The sequence below is a fragment of the Notechis scutatus genome, chromosome 3, assembly GCF_049901735.1.
Source record: "Notechis scutatus isolate UNSWTSFEM ecotype Mainland chromosome 3, rNotScu1.2, whole genome shotgun sequence".
NCBI lineage: Eukaryota > Metazoa > Chordata > Lepidosauria > Squamata > Elapidae > Notechis > Notechis scutatus.
Genome location: NC_142011.1, coordinates 7,654,334 through 7,676,027, shown reverse-complemented (window position 1 = coordinate 7,676,027; position 21,694 = coordinate 7,654,334). Strand labels below are relative to the sequence as shown.

Here is a 21,694-nt window from a genome sequence, read left to right as displayed (position 1 = left end):
TGTTTGTTTCTCCTCCTCCCAACCATCAGCTGTTCCTGTGATCAGCTGTGCCAGGATCCCCCTCGCTGTCTTACCGCTTCACCCAGGAGGCTTTGCTGAGGCCCAGGAGGCCCCAAACCAGAGCGTGGGGGGGTGCTGTGTGCCCCCCATGCTCCATTTTTTCCCCTTCCTGAGCCTCAGGGAAGACTTATGGGAGCAAAAACACCCCCAATGAGGCTTCCCTGAGGCCCAGAAGGCCCAAAAAATGGGGGTGGGGTGGGGTGTGCTGCCAAAAAATAAAAAAGAATCCACGTCCACCCAGTCACATGACCATGACCACCTAGCCACGCCCACCTAGCCACGCCCAGAGAACCGGTTGTTACAAAATTTGAATCCCACCCCTGGGTGAAACTCAACAATTGCCTTGCTTAGACACGGAAATGTTGGGCTTCATTGTGGTCGTACATCGAGGACTACCCATACAACTACGCGCTGTGCAAGAAATAAAATACAATCAGGTTAAAAACCCGGAAAGGGTTTTTGATAAGGAAAGTTAAGCATGCTTCAGGCAGGAGCGGAGTAAAAGCGTGCAACAATTCAGCCTCAAGAATCTGGCTTTTTAAGACATGTCACTGCTTTTCCTTCTGCTTGTCAAATCAAAGGCCTCCTTCTGAGTCACCTACAGATTAAGCCGGAAATATTTCCTGTCCCCGGTAATAATATTCGCCGGAGGGGCATTGTTAGGCAGCTTCAGATGTTCCTGCCTGCTTAAAAATACTTGACTTTCTCTTTACGTCAGTGCATTTTATGTAATGAGATTCTGGCTGCAGGAGATGACAATTTACTCTATTCTTAGCGCCGAGGTTTTTCTTTCTTCAAGAGGCCTTTGATGAAATCTGCAACTGGACCCGTTTCTTAGCTGAAGAGCTACAGGGCAGGTTCTGCTGCTGCTGCCTCTGAGAAGAAAGGAGGAGGAGAGAAGCAAGCTAGAACGAAGGAGAAATTTTCTACCAGTGAGAACAAGGAATGAATGGAATGGCTTGTCTTCAGTAACTGTGGGCGCTCCAACACTGGAGGCTTTTAAGAAGAGACTGAACCGCCATTTGACTGAAATGGTAGAGAATCCCCTGCTGGAGTGGGCTGGACTATCAGACCTCCAAGATCCCTTCCAGCTGGATTCTGGTTGATTGAAATCTGTAATTTAGATATTAGCAGATTTAACAGATTAACAGAGTTGGAAGGGACCTTGTAGGTCATCTAGTTCAACCCACCCACCCAAGCAGGAGACCTTACACCATTTCTTTTCTTTTTTCTTTTAATTAAACTTATTGAAAATTAGGTTTTAAAAACATTAAACGTGGTGATCTTTTTTGACATATATCTCAGTCTTTACATTGCTCTATGAGCAAATTATCATCAAACAGTACAGACATTTATATACTGTACATATATACAGCTATATATACATTTACATGGTAATCTTCGTATCAATTTCTATCTTAAACATTATGTTGCAATATAATCTCTTCTTAAATTCTATTTCACATATTTTAGACTTCCTTTCATATCCCTCCATTTATAAAATTTTTCCCATATTGCATAAAATTCTAAAGTATCCTTCAGTTCTAGTGTCATACTATCTAACCCAGTGCACTGAATTTTTTTTTCTATTATTGCTTCATCATTCAAGTATTTCTTTGGGTCTATGTTTGGTCTATTAGTAATTTTGCAGCTGTAATAACATGAATGATTAGATATATATCAGCTTTTTTGAAATTCTCATTTATTATTCCCAATAAAAAAAAACATTTCTGGTGTGTAATTTATTTTTACGTCCAACATTTCTTCTAACCATTGCCCTATTTTGTGCCAAAATTCTTGTATCTCCTTGCACTCCCACCACATATGATAATAGGTACCCCATTCTTTCAAGCATTTCCAGCATAAAGGTGATTGAGAGCTATACATTTTGGCTAACCTGGTAGGTGGGAGATGCCATCTGTAAAACATCTTAAACAGGTTTTCTTTGCAGGATGTGGCTAATGTAATCTTATTATTCTGATCCCAAATTTGCTGCCATTGATCCAAATTTATGTAATAGCCGAAATTTCTGGCCCAAGTTAACATTGGTTCTTTCACCTGCTCCTCATACACCTTATAATCTAATAAATAGTTACACAATTTCTTTATTTGTTTCTTCTCTGATGCTAATACTATTTTATCTAATATTGTATCTTGACAATTTATTCCCCATTCTTTTTTATCCCTTAGATTGTACTTGGAGATATGCCCACCATTCCAATGTTAGTTTACACCATTTCTGACAGATGGCCGTCCAGTCTCTTCTTGAAAGCTTCCAGTGATGAATGTGACTTATGACCATTTTCCCACCTTTATGACCATTGCAGAAGGCGCTTGGCAACTGACTCATATTTATGACGGTTGCAGGGTTCTGGGGTCATGTGATCCACTTTTGTGACCTTCTGACAAGCAAATTCAATGGGGAAGGCCAGATTCACTTAATGGCCATGTTCCAAACTTAACTCTGTGAATTTGTTCATGGAATCACCAGCAATTAAATTCTTACTAAAAAAGTTTGTTTGTTTGTTTGTTTTGCCATTCTCTTTCTCTCCCTACTTCTCTCTGCTATAGAAATTCTGTAAGAAGCCGTGGACATAAATGAGCTCTGTTGAAAGGTGTACAATTGTCATTTCAAAGTGGCATGCTGCATCTCTGTTTACACGCTGCCAATCTGTTCACCTTGACACTATATAAATACACCCAACCGTTGGCTTTACCAGAATGAGCAAACAGAGCAAGAAAGGCCCCAGGCACTGTTTGTTTCAGAACCTCAGTTTTTAATCGTGCACTACCCAACTCAATTTGGACATTTTATTTCATCCCCCTGCCCTTTTTTGGGGGGAGAGGGGGGGCTACGTGGCATTGGAGAAATCCTCCCCCCACCCCTGGAGATCTAACATTCGATCAGAGGCTGCTGGATGCATTTTTTCCACCCAATTCTATTCTGATGGAAAGATAGATAGATAGATAGATAGATAGATAGATAGATAGATAGATAGATAGATAGATAGATAGACAGACAGACAGACAGACAGACAGACAGACAGACAGACAGACAGATAGATAGATACTGGTAGGTAGATAGAGGGAGGAAGGAAGGGAAGGAAGGAAGGAGGGAGGGTGGGAGAAAGAAAGAAGGAAAAAGGGAAGGGAGAAAGAAAGAAAGAAAGAAAGAAAGAAAGAAAGAAAGAAAGAAAGAAAGAAAGAAAGAAAGAAAGAAAGAAAAGAAAGAAAAGAAAGAAAGAAAGAAAAAAGGAGGAAGGAAGCAACAAAGAAGGAAAGAAGGAAGAAAACAAAGAAAAGGAAGAAAGAAAAGAGAAACAAAGAAAGAAAAAGAAAGAAGGAAGGAAAGGAAAGAAGGAAGGAGAAGGAAGGAAGAAGGAAAGAAAGAAGGAAGGAAGAAAGGAAAGGAAATAGAGAGAAAGAAAGAAAAAGAGAAAAAGAAAGAAAGGAAGGAAGGAAGGAGGAAGAAAAACACTGAATGCATTTGGCATCCTGCCAGTGTTCTGACACCATCTGTGTTCTTCGTTCACACCATTTGTTAATATTTTACCCAGCATGCCTAAACAAGACGCAAGGAATGTGTTCAGCAGCAACCTTCCTCTTCAATGGAGGTAGCCCTGTGAATAACGAAAATGGCCTCTTCAAAGAATGTTCTGTGCATTGGGGCTCCTTATTTGAGGGGGGTCCACGCTGATGCACAAGGTTCCCCCCCCCAATGCTATTATCTCCACAGTGCAACCATACAAATCAAGGTCTTCTTGCAATTCCTTTTCTGGGTTTTTTTCCCCCAGCTTGGCGACAGCTAGGGTCTAAGCCTTTAATTATGCACTGTGGGTGACCCACGTTCACTGTGTCGCCAACAAGGGGCAAAATTATCTGTGTGCACAGCCAGCCAGCCAGCCAGCCACATATCTGCACGCCCGACAATTTCTGTCTGGCATTTCCCCAACCCACAAACGTAAGCTCCAACTTGACTTCAGACAACCAGGCAATACTAGCAGTTCTAGAGCCCGGATTTTACGCATCGGTGACTCAGAATAGCAGAATAACAAAGTTGGGAGGGACCTTGGAGGTCTTCTAGACCAGAGGTCTCCAAACTTGGCAGCTTTAAGACTTGTGGACTTCAACTCCCAGAATTCTTGAGCTAACCGGACTAGAGGAGGAATTATGGGAGTTGAAGTCCACAAGTCTTAAAGCTGTCAAGTTTGAAGACCAACCTCCTGCTCTGTTCTAGACCAACCTCCTGCTCTGGCAGGAGACCCTGTACCACTTCAGACAAAACTCATCTTAAAAACTTCCAGTGATGGTGCACCCACAACCCGTTCCATTGCTAGTTGCTCTCACTGTCAGGGAATTCCTCCTTAGTTCTAGGTTGTTTCTCTCCTTGATTAGTTTCCATCCTTTGCTTCTTGTTCTGCTTTCAGATGCTTTGGAGAATAGATTGACCCTTTCTTTTTTGTGGCAGCCCCTCAAATATTGGAAGACTGCTATCGTGTCTCTCCTGGTCCTTCTCTTCACTAGACAGATCACACCCACTTCCTGTAGCCGTTATTCGTATGTTTTAGCCTCCAGTCCCTTAATCATCTTTGTTGCTGTTCTCTGCGCTTTTTCTAGAGCCTCAGTATCAGTGGTGGGATTCAAATTTCTGTACTACTGGTTCTGTGGGCATGTCTTGGTGGGCATGATGTGGCTTGGTGGCCGTGGCAGGGAAGGATACTATAAAGTCCCCATTCCCTCTCCACTCCTGGGGGAAGGTTACTGCAAAATCTCCATTCCTTCCACACCCCACTAACCTGCTTTCCAGCTCCGTTCTCCTGCGCAGGGCAACCAAAGAAGACCCAGCCGATCAGCTGGGACTCAATGGGAGGCAGAGAATAGATGGGGCAGGGCCAGTTAGAGATGGTATTTGCCAGTTCTCCAAACTATTCAAAATTTCCGTTACCGGTTCTCTAGAACTGGTCAGAACCTGCTGAATACCACCTCTGCTCAACATCCTTTTTTAATGTCATGGCACCTAAAACTGGATGTGGTTGTCCCAAAGGTGGTTTTTTTTTTCTCAAGAGGCAACTGGACTTTCTGGTTTTTCTTTGAAGGCGTTTCACTTCTCATCCAAGAAGCTTCTTCAAGCTCTGACTGGATGGTCTCAGACTGGATGGTGTCAGACAACAATATTTGGGTAACAGCACCATCCAGTCAGAGCTGAAGAAGCTTATTGGATGAGAAGTGAAACACCTTTAAAGAAAACCCAGAAAGTCCAAAAAAACACCTTTGGGACACCATGACCTGGCTGGCTTGAAATGTCTCCATAGACATTCCAAGTATGGCCTCTAATGTGGTGGCGCTGGAATGACCAAAGTAAAGGATTCAGTGGAATTTTTTAAAATTTATCTATCACTTTGATTTTGATATGTCTGGTGAGGTCAGTGGAAGTGATGCTGGTGGAGAAGGAGGAAGAAGAATGGGAGGTTTGATCCTGTTAGAAATGAGGTGGAACAAAGAATTCAATGGAGAAGACAAAACATGAAAGTCTAGCGCCGTGATTGCAAATCTATGGCAACCTCCTATAGACTGGAGGCTTAAACAAATGAAGAACAGTTGCAGGAACTGGGCCTGGCTAGTCTAGTGAAGAGAAGGACCAGGGGAGACAGGATAGCATCTTCCAATACTTAAGGGGCTGCCACAGAGAGGAGGAAGGGGGTCAAGCTATTTTCCAAAGCACACGAAGGCCAGACAAGGAATAATAGATGGAAACCGATCAAGGAAAGAGATTCAACTTAGAAATAAGGAGAAACTTTCTGATAGTGAGAGCAATCAACCCATGGAATAGAAGATGCCTTCAGAAGTTGTGGGAGCTTCATCACGGGAGGCTTTCAAGAAGAGATTAGATTGCCATCTGTCAGAAATGATATAGGGTCTCCTGCTTGGGCAGGGAGGGGGTTGGACTAGATGACCTTACAAGGTCCCGTCCAACTCTGTTAATCTGATGTCGTCCTGGGAGGATTTTAAAACTGGAGGTTTTAAAGAAGAGGTTGGACAACCATCTGTCTGAAAAGGTATAGGATTTCCTGCTTGAGCAGGGGGTTGGGCTAGAAGACCTTCAAGGTCTCTTCCAATTCTGTAATTCTGTTATTCTATTGTATGGTGCCTCAAAAGTCAGGTAGAACCTCCCCCAAAATTCTGGAGAGCTACAGAAGAGATGGAAACTTGCAATTCATGTCGTTTATCTCAAAAACATCATTCAATTATTTGGGGAGCCTCTCTCTGCAGTGTTTTGTACAAGGTAGTCAGGGGTGGGATTCTATCAGTTCGCACCTATTTGCTAGAACCGGTTGTTAACATTCTAAGCAGTTCGGAGAACCGGTTGTTAGAAGAAATTACTGGCCTAATCCTGTAAGGAAGGCAGGAAGGAAACATTCTGGCGTTGCTTACAGAAACTGCCTCTCCGTTAACCCTTATTACATTCTTGGCAGGACTAGACTTCCTGTTTCAGGAACTTCTCTGGAGTTTTTCCCCACTCCTTTGCTGGTACTTTGCTTGTGTGGAGTGACCATTCAAAGTTACAATGGCACTGAAAAAAGTGACTTATGACCGTTTTTCACACTTACGACTGTTGCAGCATCCCCACAGTCATGAGAGGCCAGGCGAGGAGAAGCGTGCCTCGATCTGAGTGATGTTGAGTTGGCCACGTCCAGCCAATAACATGACCCCCAAGCCACATCCACCCAGTCACATGACCACCAAACCACGCCCCCCAACTAAGCCACGCCCACAGAACTGGTTGTTAAAAAATTTGAATCCCATCCCTGCAGGTAGTCCTTGCTTTATGACCACAATTGAGCCCAACATTTTTGTTGTTAAGTGAGACATTTATTAAGTGAGTTTTGCCCCATTTCACAACCTTTCTTGCCTCTGTTGTTAAGTGAATCACTGCCGCTGATAAGTTAGTAACCCAGTTGTTAAGTGAATCTGGCCTCCCCGTTGACTTTGCTTGTCGGAAGGTCACAAAAGGGGATCAAATGACCTTGGCACACAGCCACGGTCATAGATATGAACCAGCTGCCAAGCATCTGACTTTTGATCACAGGATCATGGGGGTATTGCAAAGGTAGTAGCTGTGAAAACTGGTTGTAAGTCACTTCTTTTCAGTGCTGCTGCAAATTCGAACAGTCACTATATGAACTGTCGTAAATCAAGGGCTACCTGTATCAATCGACCAATGGAACAGAAGTTGCCTTCGGAAGTGGTGGGAGCTTCCTGTTGTGGTTCGCCGGCAACCGGTGCAGACGGCAGGGGAATCGGACAGTGGGGAAGAACGGGGAGCAGTCCGGGAGTCTGGAGAGGACTCGGATGAGGGTCCTGCATCCGATGCAGAGATGGGGCCAGGACCATCTGGGAGTGGGGTGCTGCCTCCGGAGCCTTCGGAGTCTGGCAGCAGCGAGGCAGAGAAGCAAGGGGAGCCTGTTCCCAGTGCATGTATGCACAGAGCTGCTAGAAGGCGAGAGCAGCTGAGACAAAAGGGGCAACTCAGGAGTAAGGCTTGGAGGTGATTGCCCCTCCCCTAAGGTATAAAGGACATGCAAAGGTCGAGAAACCTTTGCAGGAAGCAACTTTGTTCGCTCTGTTCAGGTTAAACCTTGAAACTCTGTGTGGACTTTGTACTTCGGTTGGTTTTTTACAGTTCATTTGGCACTTTAGCTGTTGGCAGCAATTCAAAGGAAAGAAAGGTGAGTGCTTATCTTGAGGGGCTGTTTGGGACTCATTACGGGCTGGGAATGCACATAATTCCCAGTGTTGAAATAAAACAAGAGTTGTTTGGACTAAGTGTGTGCTTAATTTCAGTCTCAGGAAGCCTTGGTCAGAACACTTCATCACTGGAGGCTTTCAAGAAGACACCGGACTGCCATCTGTCAGAAATGGTAGACAGTCTCCTGCTTAGGTGGGTGGGTGGGCTGGACTAGATGACTTACAAGGTCCCTTCCAACTCTGTTAATCTGTTTATCTGTATATCCTATCCACAAATTACATGCAGTGTAATATTGCCTCTCGGCAAATTACGTGCCATGTAATATTCCTACAAACCAAGTTAACAGATGTCTGGAGCCCTCCTGCTTTTATTAATGAGAATAATGTAAGAACAGAAATGAGGTCACTTGCGCCTGATAGTTTGTTGAACAAGTCTTCAGCTCTTTTCAAAGTCTTCCGTTAATCCCAAACATGACAGATGTACGACGCAGTTTTGCTGGGAGGTGGGGTGGGGGAAGGAGAGATTAAAAAAAAGAAAAGAAAGAAATATCCCCTTTCTGATTTGCTCTTTCATTCAGCCTGATTAAAATAACATCGCAATTTGTTGTTGTTATTGTTGTTATTGTGGATGCTGCTGCTGTTGTTTTTGATCATCTGCCCATTTCGGCATTCATAGCAACAAAAGGGGAAAAAGAAAAGGAGAACTTTGCACGAAATGGTCAAATGGAGGAGCTGGTTTTATAAAAGGAAAAGAAGAAAAGGAAAAAAAGATGGAAAACCTAAAACGATAGAGAGCGAGAGAGGAAAGCAGGTAGACAGCGAGGTTAGCAACAAAAGGAGCTGCTTAAAGAGATGAAATGAAGCCTCTTTTCCCATTTGAAAGTGTTTATTAATCTATTCTCTCTGAAGCCAAGAGAAGGACCTTCAATCAAACACAAAGATCAAAGTTACTTTAATTCAGGTGAAAATGATTATTTCCCCCCCTCTGGGTTGAAGGGGGAAAAAAAAAGGAGGACCGGGGTTTCATTATTCTCTTTAAAAAGATATCCATCAGTTGTCAGTAATAGCCTGAACAGGTGAGAAAGCCTCTTCTGAATTTCCCCTAATGGAACACTTATAAGAAAAAAACTTGCCAGGAACAACTGAGTTAAGAGTAAAGCTTTGCATTCTTCATTGTTTTTGCTCATTTTTCAGAGGAATTTTGGTCAAGGAGAGATCGTGACATAATATTATTGAACGTAAAATAGGGACTGAAAAGCTGCACAGACTCAGGGGCGCTATTCAGGGATGGGATTCATTTTTTTTTTACTACCGGTTCTGTGGGCGTGGCTTGGTGGGCGTGGCAGGGGAAGGATACTGTAAAATCCCCCTTCCCTCCCCACCCCACTAACCTGCTTTCCAGCTCCATTCTCCTGTGCAGGGCAACCAAAGAAGACCCAACCAATCAGCTGGGACTCAATGGGAGGCGGAGAATAGGTGGGGGCGGAGTCAGTCAGAGGTGGGATTTGCCGGTTCTCCAAACTACTCAAAATTTCTGCTACCGCTTCTCCAGAACTGGTCAGAACCTGCTGAATATCACCTCTGGTGCTATTCCATTCTGCAAAAGGCTGTACGGGGAAGTCCTCAAATTACAACCATTCATTTAGCGACTGTTTGAAGTTACAACAGGACAGGTCGTTCTTGACTTACAACCATTCTGAACTCATTATTACAACTCATTATTATGAGCCTCTGTGGCGCAGTGGTTAGAGTGCAGTACTGCAGGCTGCTTCTGCTGACTGTCGGCGGCCTGCAATTTGGCAGTTCAAATCCCACCAGGCTCAAGGTTGACTCAACCTTCCGTCCTTCCAAGGTGGGTAAAATGAGGACCCAGAATTGTTGGGGGCCATAGGCTGACTCTGTAAACCGCTTAGAGAGGGCTGTAAAGCACTATAAAGCAGTATATAAGTCTAAGAGCTATTGCTATTGCTATTCATTTAGTGACCGTTTGACGTTACAATGGCACTGGGGGAAAAAGTGACAAAGTAGTACAGGTAGTCCTTGACTTAGGACCACATATAATTCTCCATCTTTTACACAAATTCTCACTCCTGAATCTAAGCTGGACCAAAATATAGAAAATTTAGGGAAAAGAAGTCCTTGTTGATTATAGTTCCACTGTACCAATATTATGCAAATACACTGCAGAACTATTTATAAAGTACAACATTAATCTGTGGGGCTTGCAGTCAATAATTCAGCACAGTCATGTTTGCATAAGGTACTTAAGTAGGGCAAGAAGAGAAGAATGTTAGCCTGTTATGCAAACAAGGAAACTGGGGTAATTGATCACGAGGGAGTTAGATTAGCCCCCCAACACACACGGTCTTGTTAGGGGATCATCTAGAGAAGGTCAGAAATGGTCTCCGGGAAAATATACAAGAAGAAAACATGAGCTTGGGTCACGAAGAGAAGATTCCATGAGAAAGAAATATTATAAGGCTTTCAAGATTTTGATATTATACCCTATAACAGAATAACAGAGTTGGAAGGGACCTTGGAGGTCTTCTAGTCCAACCCTGTTCGAGCAGGAGGCCCTATACCATTTTAGACAAATAGTTGCCCAGTCACTTCTTAAAAGCCTCCAGTGTTGGAGCACCCACGACTTCTGAAGGCAAGTTGTTCCACTGGTTTGATTGTTCTGTGAGGAAATTTCTCCTTATTTCTAGATTGCTTCTCTTTTTGTTCAGTTCCCATCCATTGCTTCTGGTTTCCTGACTGAGTAGTGGGTTAGACTAGAAGACCTCCAAGATCCCTGCCAACTCTGTTATTCTATTCTATTCTATTCTATTCTATTCTATTCTATTCTATTCTATTCTATTCTATTCTATTCTATTCTATTCTATTCTATTCTATTCTATTCTATTCCATTATATTCCATTCCACTCCATTTCATTCCTGACTCTGTGGTTTCTTCCCCAAACCCCAAAAACTTTAACCTTAGACTGTCTACTATTGATCTCACCCCTTTCCTAAGAGGTCTGTAGGAGGCGTGCATAAGCGCACCAACGTGCCTACCGTCCCTGTCCTATTGTTTCTTTTTATTTTTCTTATATGTACCCATTTCATGTATTCATAACTATGGTTATACTTATACCTGTTATCTTATAATCGCTTGACAAATAAATAAATAAATAAATAAATAAACAAACAAATATATAAATAAATAAATACATTCCATTCCATTCCATTCCTATATCATCCTATCCTATCCTATCCTATCCTATCCTATCCTATCCTATCCTATCCTATCCTATCCTATTCTTCTGGTGCTTTGGAAAATAGGTTGACCCTTTCTTCTTTGTGGCAGCCTCTCAAATATTGAAACAGTGGTTCCAATATATCGGTGCTACCCAAGGAAATTACTCCAAATTGGGTTAAAGTGTTGCTTTTGTTTTTTTGGGTAGAGGTAGATAAAGGTTTTGAGGAGCAAATGGTTGAACTTAGGTTTACACCTGGGCAAGAAAAACCAAATGCACCGATATGGAAAAGATGGCTCAACAGCAGTAACTTTGAGAAGGTTCTAGGAGTTTTAGTGGACAACCACTTAAAGCCAGCAGTGTGCAGCGGCGGCCCAAAAGGCCAATGCAATCCTAGGTTGCATCAACAGAAGAGATAGCATCAAGATCATGAGAAGTGATAATGACACTTGATACTGCGCTAGTAAGGCCACACTTTGAATACCGTGTCTCGTTCTGATCACAACACAAAAGAGATGCTGAGACTCTAGAAAGAATGCAGAGAAGAGCAACAAAGATGTTGAGGGCCCTGGAGGCTAAAATGTTGAAGATATTTAATAGTGGGATAGTAAAGTGGATAATGGGTTAGAACACACAGTGGTAGCTGATTGGTTGGAGAGTGCAGGCTCCTGAGGCAAATCTGCATTATGATTGGTTGCTGGGTGTAAAGGGGGAGTTTCCTTTCCCCCTTCCTTTATGTGTGTGTGTGTGTGTGTGTGTGTGTGTGTGTGTGTGTATGAGTGCCCTCTGTATGCTGTTCTGTGATTTACCTCATGATTTACCTTTCAAGAAGAGACTGGACTGCCATTTGTCAGAAATGGTGTAGGGTCTCCTGCTTGGGCGGAGGGGTTGGACTAGATGACCTACAAGGTCCCTTCCAACTCTGATTATCTGTTATTTGTTACCTCATGATGTAGTGATGGGCCTGATTATCTTATGGGCTATAAACGTAGATGCTAAATATATTTATTTATATAAAACCCCATGTTTGTTTCAGCATCTCTGACTTCATCTGGTCACCCACTGTGCAATCCCCTGACATAAGATATACGATGAGTGGTTGCAGGAACTGGGCGCCTAGCCTAACAAAGAAAAGGACTAGGGTTGACAGTCTTCCAATATTTGAGGGGGCTGTCACAAAAAAAGGGGGACAACCTATTTTGCAAAACACCTTGAGGGTAGGATAAGGAGCAATGGATGGAAGATTATTAAAGAGAGATTCAACCTAAAAATAAAGAGAAATTTACTGACAGAACTATTAACCAGTGGAAGGACTTGCCTCTGGAAGTTGTGGCTGCTCCAACATTGGAGGTTTTTAAGAAGAGATTAGACAGCCATTTGTCTGAAATGGTGCAGGGGGTTGGACTAGAAGACCTCCAAGGTCCCTTCCAACTCTGTCAATCTGTGCAAGACGTTATTTGAAGAAAGGAAGGACCATTTGAAGTCTTTCTGGTCAACAATTCACAATGGCCTGTGATATCTGAGGAGGCCCTAACGATTTCAAGCACGTACATGTGTGAAATAGGATTTTCCACTCATGCTTTCGTAAAAGCTACAAAATGAAACTCTTTGCTGAACACCAAAAATGTTTTGGGGGTAATGATGGCAATTACTTTGGGACATTTTGCCTCATATCAATATAATTTTAGCATTACATGAGGCATCCATTTCCTGACCCAGTGTACGGGTTGTTCTCGACTTCCATTCCCCTGATAGAGAATGACATTTCTGTCAGTAAATGAGGCAGTTGTTAAGTGAATTATGCTCCATTTTAGGGCCTTTTTTTTGCCACGGATGCTAAGTAACTTACTGTGGTTGTTAAGTGAGCCACACGGTTGTTAAGCAAATCTGGCTTCCCCCATTGACTTTGTTTGTCTGAAGCCAGCTGGGAAAGTCGGCAATAGTGATCACGTGATCATACTGCAACCGTCGTAAGTACATGCCAGTTGCCAAGCGTCCAAATTTTAGTCCTGTGACTGTGTGGATGCTGAGAGGGTGATACTGTGAGAACTGGTTGTAAGTCATTTTTATCAGTGCTATTATAACTCCAAATGGTTGCAAAAGAATGGTTCTAAGTAGAGGACTATCGGTAGTGGAAATGTTTATTTCCAACCCTATTATTCTCTGTTAATGGATGGGACATAGAGCAAGCCAACTGTTGTAAACTAAAACAGATGGTCCCTCAGATAGCCAGGCCCTGTGCCATAAAGGACTTGGTATAATAGGTGACAACCTACACCTTGAATTGCAGTCAGAAGCTATTGATAGAAGCTAATGTAGCTCACAGAGCAGAGGTACTGCAGGTTAGTCCTTGACTTACGACCTGTTGCTCAACCTCCAGGAGCATGCTGTCCAATGCATGCTTGAAACCCATCCTCACTTTTTGAAAAGAAAGAAAGAAAGAAAGAAAGAAAGAAAGAAAGAAAGAAAGAAAGAAAGAAAGAAAGAAAGAAAGAAAGAAAGAAAGAAAGAAAGAAAGAAAGAAAAAGGAAGAACTAAAGAATGAATGGAAGGAAGAAGAAAGGGAGAAGAAAAAAGAAAGGAAGAAAAAAGAGACAGAAGAAAGAATAAGGGAAGGAAGGTTTTGCCTTGTTCATCAAAATGATGAAAATTATCATCTTGATTTTCTTACATGTATCCCACTGCCAGAATGCCCTTGATTAGTGCTATAGTACATCCCCCTTTTTTATTTCCTTAAGATTGGGTTTATTTTAATCCCTATAATGTATTCATTTTTCATAAAAAGCCTGTGTTGTATTGCCTTTTTTTTCTGTTACCTTTCACCAATACCAAACTGTTCAACACGCAAAATAAATCAGAACCATTCCTGTCTGTCTTTTGGAAACTCTATTGTTGTTGCAACCTAAAATTACATGTTTATTTATTGTTTAATTTGCAGCCATACGTTTGATTTGCACATAACTCCTATTTCAAGAGCCTTTTCGCACATAGTTTTGCCAAGGCAGATGTTTCCATCTTATCCTTATGCATTTGGCTGGTTTCCCAAGTTAAAAAAAAAATTGAATTATCTGCATCTATCCATTTTTCCAACCTGTGGAGATTATTTTGGAATTTCATTCCTGTATTCTAGGGTACAACCGTCATAAATATGAGTCAGTTGCCAAGCATCTGAGATTTGATCCCGCAACTATAGAGATGTTGCAATAGTCATAAGTATGAAAAATTGACATCAGTCACTTTTTCAGGGCTGTTCTAACTTTGACCGGTCACTAAATAAACTATTGTAAGGCCTCCGGATTCAGGACAAAAACTCACCAAAACTCAGCCAGATCTCCTTCTAACTGATATGAATCTATGAGAAAAAGGGATATTTTGCTTTGGTTAAAAAAAAAACCAACCCAGTGGCTGTTTTGTACACTTTTAAGAGTCCTGGAAGAAATGTGAAAGCACCAAAATCACACAAGAAATTCGGATTAAACTCTGGGAAGGGAAGGGCATTTTTGGACTTTAATTTTATTTTTGAAGTTGAATCTTGGAAGATTCTCAGTTTTTTGCTCTCTCACTTGCGGTCCACCAGCTTAATTAGTGCAATTCTAATAAATAAATAAACAAACTAAAATAAAATAAATCCAAATAAATCAAATCAAATAAACATAAACAAACAAGCAAATTAATGTTGCTGCTGTCGGTTGTTAAATGATGGTTTTAGTTTTTAACCCCTTCCTCTCCAAACAGGCGTGTACGTGTACAACGCCAGAACACAAACGTCTTTTAAAATAATAATAATAATAAAGCTTTCAAAATGTCGGAAGTAAAATGGCAGCTGCGGTGATGCCGAATCCAGGACGCTGCCGACTCAGCTGAGCCAGACGCGGAGTTGGAACAAAGCTCCTCCCGCCGCGCACGTGTGAATGCGATGCTCCTCCTACCCCGTGTCCTGATCGGCTGGCGCTGCTCTGAACTGGCGATTAGCAACTCGCGAAAGAGTTTTGCAACTGCGGCGCAAATGCAACTCTACCAGGAACGGAGTGGGAGAGGTTTAAACACGAATCGGTTCCCGGAGACCGTTGAAATCTTGCAGAAAATCCGAGAGCAAAAACCCCAAGCGTCTCTCCACTCCAGGACAGGGGTCCCCAAACTTGGCAACTTTAAGACTTGTGGACTTCAACTCCCAGAATTCTCCAGCCGGCTGGAGAATTCTGGGAGTTGAAGTCCACAAGTCTTAAAGTTGCCAAGTTTGGAGACCTCTGCTCTAGGAGATTCTGAACTGCGGAGGTGGTGTGGAACCTCCATGGGTAAAAGCAATGTATCTGAATGGCAGAGAGGAATGAAGGCAACAGCTGGTCCTGCAAAATTCTTCCCTCTTGTAAATACTCCAAATGGTAGCATGCCACATATTTTTCCAACCAGGAAAGATTTATATATATATATTTTTTAAAAAACCCTGCCTTTATTATTTTTGTTATATAAATAACTCAAGGGGAAGAACATAACTTATATTTTCCTCCTCCTCTTTTTCCTCACAACCTTGTGAAGTGCATTGGGCTGAAAGGAGAGTGATTTGGCCCAAAGTTTGCTTTCCATGCCTAATAAAACGAGACTAAAACTCACAGTCTCCCATCCAGCTGGGTTTTATACCTAAGGCAGGACTAGAACTCACAGCGTCCAAGTTTCTAGCCTGATGCCCTAACCACTAGACCAAGGGTCTTCAAACTTGACAGCTTTAAGACTTGTGGACTTCAACTCCCAGAATTCCTGAGCTAACATGACTGGAGGAGGAATTCTGGGAGTTGAAGTCCATAAGTCTTAAAGCTGTCAAGTTTGAAGACCCCTGCACTAGACCAAACTCATTCCCGATCAGACTAGATCAGGTTTTAATCCCACTCATTCTGGATTTTCAAAGTGGAATTCCCACTTTCCTGCCGCTTGATGGGTTCACTTTGAAGTGGATATGTGGCTGCTGTGTAGCAGCTGCCCTCCAAAACCTGATACCCCCATAAGTTGGACTACAACACCCATCACCCAAAGTTCAAGATGGCATGCCTTGTGCAATCTGGCCCTTGCCAGCTGGATTCCACACTCCTCCCCAACAGCTTTCCGGGCCAGTTCCGTAGGCAATGTTTTTCTCAAGTCCTCAAGTTACAACCACAACTGAGCCCAACATTTCTGTGGCTAAGCAAGACAGTTAAATGAACTTTGCTTCATTTTATGACCTTGTTTGCCAATGGTTATTGAGTCCTTGCAGTTACGTTAGTAATACGGTTAAGTAATTCTGGCTCCCCCATTGCCTTTGCTTGTCTGTAGGTCGCAGAAAATGATCACACGTCCTCGGACACTGCAACTGTCATAAATAGAAGCCGGTTGCCAAGCATCTGAATTTTGATCACGTGACTATGGGGATGCTCCAATGGTCATAAGTGTGAAAATCGATCATAAGTCACTTTCAGTGCTATTATAACTTCAAACGTCCACTAAACAGATGGCTGTAAGTCCAGGACTTAACTGTACTTGCAAATATTTTAGAGTAACGCAATGGCAAGGAAATAAACCCTTATAAAGCAAGATTTACAGCGTGTAGTGAAATTTTATGCAACGGTGGCAGGAATATTGGCAAGCTCTAATATCTCACCTTTCCTGCAACATCTGTGCTAACCATCCCACCATCCTGAACTGCTGACAAATTGCAAATTGTCTTAGGATGCTTTTAGATGGAAAGATGCCGGTATTATTTTTTTTTTTTACAAAGCATTGAAAAGCCCGGGGTTCTAGTATGCAAAATCAGTGGGGGGTTTTTAAAAATCACCCATAAATTGATCAAAATAAAAAATTAAAATGAGTGAAACATCACATGGAAAGCTAAAGTAATATGTGAATAATGGAGATGGAAGGGACCTTGGAGGTCATCTTGTCCAACCCCCCTCTTCAAGCAGAAGACCCTTATACCCATTGTAAACAAATGTCTGTCCAATCTTTTCTTAAAAACCTCCAGTGATGAAGCACCTACAACTTTTGAAGATGTTGCACTGATTAATTGTTTTCACTGTCAGGAAATTTCTCCTTAATTTTAGGTTGGAGCTCTCTTTGATTAGTTTCTGTTCATTGCTTCTTGTCCTGCCCTCGGGGGCTTTGGAAAATAGCTTGACTCCCTCTTCTTCGGGGCAGCCCCTCAAATATTGGAACACTGCTGTCATGTTACCCCTAGTCCTTCTTTTCATTAAACTAGGCATATCCAGTTCCTGCAATCGTTCTTCATATATTTTGGGCTCTAGTTCCCTAATCATCTTTGTTGCTCTTCTCTGCACTCTTTCTAGATTTTAGGAGTCAGATAACAGTCAGATAATCAGAGTTGGAAGGGGACCTTGTAGGTCATCTAGTCCAACCCCCAGCCCAAGCGAGAGACCCTACACAAATGGCAGTCCAATCTCTTCTTGAAGGTCTCAAGTGAGACATCAGTCACATCAGTCACACCAGAGAATGGTACCCCTAAGGAAGTTTAAAAATACTACAGAAATTATTGAAGCCCCCTTAATGTTATTTTTTTAAGTGAAATTATAATAAGTCTCTGCTTGACAAAATAAATAAACAAATAAAAATAAGTAGATTTCTTTTTGGAGGTTTGGGTGTTCTCTGTGCTTGGTTGTTTTCTTGCAGATGTTTCATTTGTATTAATGAGGTCCTCTAGCCTGCCAGTGAAACATCTGCAGGATAACAAATGCACACAGAGAACACCAAGAACCCATTATTTCAAACTTGAGCTATATATACCCTTTATGATTGATTCTCTTTTCCCCTGCTAGTCGAAGTTTTTATTGAGTAACATTTGCTCATCACACATGCCTCGATGGGGTTCACTCACTCAGTGTTTTTCAACCTTGGAAACGTTTGAGATGTGCGGACTTCCGGTCCCAGAATTCCCCTTGCCAGCTACTGTATGTTTGCCTGGGGAATTCTGGGAGTTGAAGTCCAAGGTTGAAAAACACTTCACTAACTCATAAATGCAGGCAAGTTTCTAATGGTGTTTTTATTCTCAATTGCAAATGTCTAGAGACTCTTTCCCCCCCCCCTTGATGCGATTGAGGAAGGATTACAGATATTTCTCTACCACTGAGCCCCAAATTTCCATCGCTAAGCATGGCAGTTGTTAAGTGAGTTTTGCCCCACTTTGCAACCTTTCTTGCCACATTTGTTAAAAAGAATCACTGAAGTTGTTCGGTTAGTAACCCGGTTGTGAAGTGAATCTGGCTTCCCCATTGACTTTGCTTGTCGGAAGGTCGCAAAAGGGGATCCCATAATAACCCCAGGACATTGCAACCATCACAAATGTGAACCAGTTGCCAAGCATCTGAATTTTGATCACGTGACCATGGGTTATGCTACCACGGTCATCAGTGTGAAAAACGGTTGTAACTCACATTTTTCAGTGCTGTTGTAAACTTTGAACAGTCACTAAGTGAATGATTGTAAGTTGAGGATTCTTAAGGTGAGCAATCGTCCTCCTTTAGGGAGGACAGTCCTCCTTTTGTAAGTTCTGTCCTCCCTCGAAAAGTGCCCTCCTACATGTCCTCCTTTTTGATCTTTGAAGACCAATCTGTAAATCTCCGTATTTGATCGATGCAGATCCGATCCGTTGTGTGTGATGTGACGTCTTTGTATTTAACATGACGATTCGTCAAGGCTCGGTACAGTGCGGCGAGACGCGATTATGAGATGCATGCACTCCACACAGGAGAATTGTTTTGAGAGAGTGTGCCGCATGCAAGAGTGCGCCACGCACAAGAGTGCATTGCGTGAAAAAGTGTGCCACGCACAAGTGGCTTTGTTTTTTTTCTTCAATTTATTTGTGTCCTCCTTCTCATTGTAAAAAAGTTGGTCACCTTAGGATTCTCTATATGTGCAGAAATGCAAAGCTACATCAATTCCCACAACAGGAAATTTGATGGAATAAGTAGTGATGGAAATAGCAGAAATGACAAAATTGACTGCTTTAATTAAAGAAAAAAAACACATCCAGCTTTACGTCTCCTTGTAAACCATTTAAAATAGAGTAGAGTAGAGTAGAGTAGAGTAGAGTAGAATAGAATAGAATAGAATAGAATAGAATAGAATAGAATAGAATAGAATAGAATTCTTTATTGGCCAAGTATGGTTGGACACACAAGGAGTTTATCTTGGTGCAAATGCTCTCAGTATACATAAAAGAAAAGTTACATTCGTCAAGAATCATGAGATACAACACTTAATTTCTGGACTTTGTGCTCAAGACAGGAAAAAAAAAAGACCTTTTTAATGTTGGTTTTACTGATTAACATAGTTTGTGTAGAAATGGCCAGTATTTGTTAAATTGGTAAAGTAAAAAGTTGAGCTTGTGATTTTACTCTGCATTTTTACTGCCCTGAAAAAAAAGTTGGAAGTGGATGCTTTTTCTCCCTGCACTTTTTCCTTTCTTTCCCTTTCCTATTTTCCTGATGATTATTTTGTGATGATTTTAATTAAAATATATATAAAAAAGCAGATTTGTTAGCCAGCATTGTAATAGCACCTGACTTTGGCCTGTTCACACAACTTATTTAATTTGATCTCTAACTCATTATTTCTTCATTCACCCTTTCTACCAAATAAAAATCTCAATTTGGCTGAGTTATACATCAGCCTGAGCTACTATCTCAGCCCCCAACCATAATAGCATTCATACCACATGATAGCCAAGTTGAACTTTCAATATTTCTGGAGAGACAATGAAAGATGATGTCTAAACTTAGCAGCCGGGGATAAATAAGACTTTATTGTGGCAATATGCTTTTCAAATATGCACTCATATATTTTAAATGCATTGTCTTATAATTGTTTTTTTTACTAGCAATCTTGTTTTTTTTATAAGGTTATTACCTCTGATGGGTCCATGTGGATAAACTGAATGATCAGAGTAATGAAGATAGATAAATTCTGAATTTGCTGATAGATTTATTTCTTTTTTACACTGTTTTTCAACAGCCTAGCTCATGACAAAAGAAAACACTGTGCAAGACAGCTGTGATTGGTATTGTAACAGTTGAAGAAAAGATATTATCCCAGATATTGGTTACAGGGTCCCTACAGGGCAAACATTCATATTATTTGTCTATGTGGTGCCTGTTTTGATTGCTAATGTCTTTCTACAGCCTTTCTTATCAATTCAGTTGAGTAAACACAGGTAGTCCTCAACTTACAAGAGTTCCTTTAAGGACCGTTCAAAGTTACAACGTATTTAACAAACGTGTTACTAACTGAATAACTGCGGTGTTTCACTTAACAGCTGTAGCAAGAAAGGTCATAAAATACAGCAAAGTTCACTTAATAAGAGAGGTTTTAGGCTCAGTTGTGGTTGTAAACCAATGACTACCTTTATTTTTTTTACTAGTGCTTGCATTTTTAGGTGGAAGAACATGTGAAGGACATCATCCCAAGCTTGCTTGCTTCCTTTCTCTTCCTACCTGCCTGCCTATCTACCTACAATATCTATCTATCTACCGTATCTATCTATCTTGTCTGTCTGTCTGTCTGTCTAATCTATCTATCATCTATCTATCTATCTATCTATCTATCTATCTATCTATCTATCTATCTATCTATCTATCTATCTATCATCTATCTATCTATCTATCTATCTCAGAGGTGGTATTCAGCAGGTTCTAACCAGTTCTGGAGAACCGGTAGTGGAAATTTCGAGTAGTTCAGAGAACCGGCAAATCCCACCTCTGACTGGCCCCGCCCCCATCTCTTCTCTGCCTCCTGAGTCCCAGCTGATTGGCTGGATCTTCTTTGGTTGCCCTGCACAGGAGAACAGAGCTGGAAAGCAGGTTAGTGAGGTGGGGAGGGAAGAGAGATTTTGCAGTATCCTTCCCCTGCCACACCCACAAGCAACGCCTACCAAGCCACGCCCACAGAACCGGTAGTAATCTTTTTTGAAGCCCGCCACTGATCTATCTATCTACCTAGCTATCAATCGATCGATCGATCGATCTCCATCCATCCATCCATCCTGCGATTCCCTTCTGCAACCTTCTAAGAAGCAGCCTGATTCTCTTAACGTTGTTACTAATTTAACAACTGCAGTGATTCCCTTAGCAGCTGCGGCAAGAAAGGTCGTAAAATGGGGCAAAACTCACTTAGCAACTGTCCCACTTAGCAACAGAAACTTGTAGCTCAGCTGTGGTCGTAAGTTAAGCTGTTGGTCCATCCTGTTCTATAAGAGTCAAACTGAAATACGTATGCCTGATTCATGCTAAGTGCATTGATCTGGTTCATGTTCATGTTCAATATATGTACAGGTAGCCCTTGGCTTACAGCCATTTGTTTGAAGTTATAACAGTAGAGGTAGTCCTCGAGTTACGACCACAATTGAGCCCAAAATGTATGTTGCTAAGTGAAACATTTGTTAAGTGAGTTTGTCCCATTTTACGACTTTTCTTGCCACAGTTGTTAAATGAATCTGAATTTCTCCATTGGCTTGGCTTGTCAGAAGGTTCCAAAAGTTGATCACATGACCCCTGGACACTGCAACTGTCATAAATGTGAGTCAGTTGCCAAGCATTCCGAATCTAAACCACGGGACCACGGGGATGCTGCCACGGTTGTAAGTGTGAAAAACGCTCATCACTTTTTTTCAGTGC

At 41.8% G+C, this 21,694-nt stretch overlaps 1 protein-coding gene and 1 long non-coding RNA gene across 4 annotated transcripts in view; both read right to left on the bottom strand.

Annotated features, from left to right (window-relative positions):
* The window catches only part of LOC148131073 (uncharacterized), a 150,556-nt gene extending 141,053 nt beyond the window's left edge, over nucleotides 1-9,503 (bottom strand). The window contains exon 1 of the long non-coding RNA XR_015748419.1: nucleotides 9,473-9,503. This is a non-coding gene — a long non-coding RNA (uncharacterized LOC148131073). The remainder of the gene's footprint in view (nucleotides 1-9,472) is intronic.
* The window catches only part of MYT1 (myelin transcription factor 1), a 172,398-nt gene that overhangs the window by 134,824 nt on the left and 15,880 nt on the right, over nucleotides 1-21,694 (bottom strand). The gene's annotated exons all lie outside the window — the stretch shown is intronic.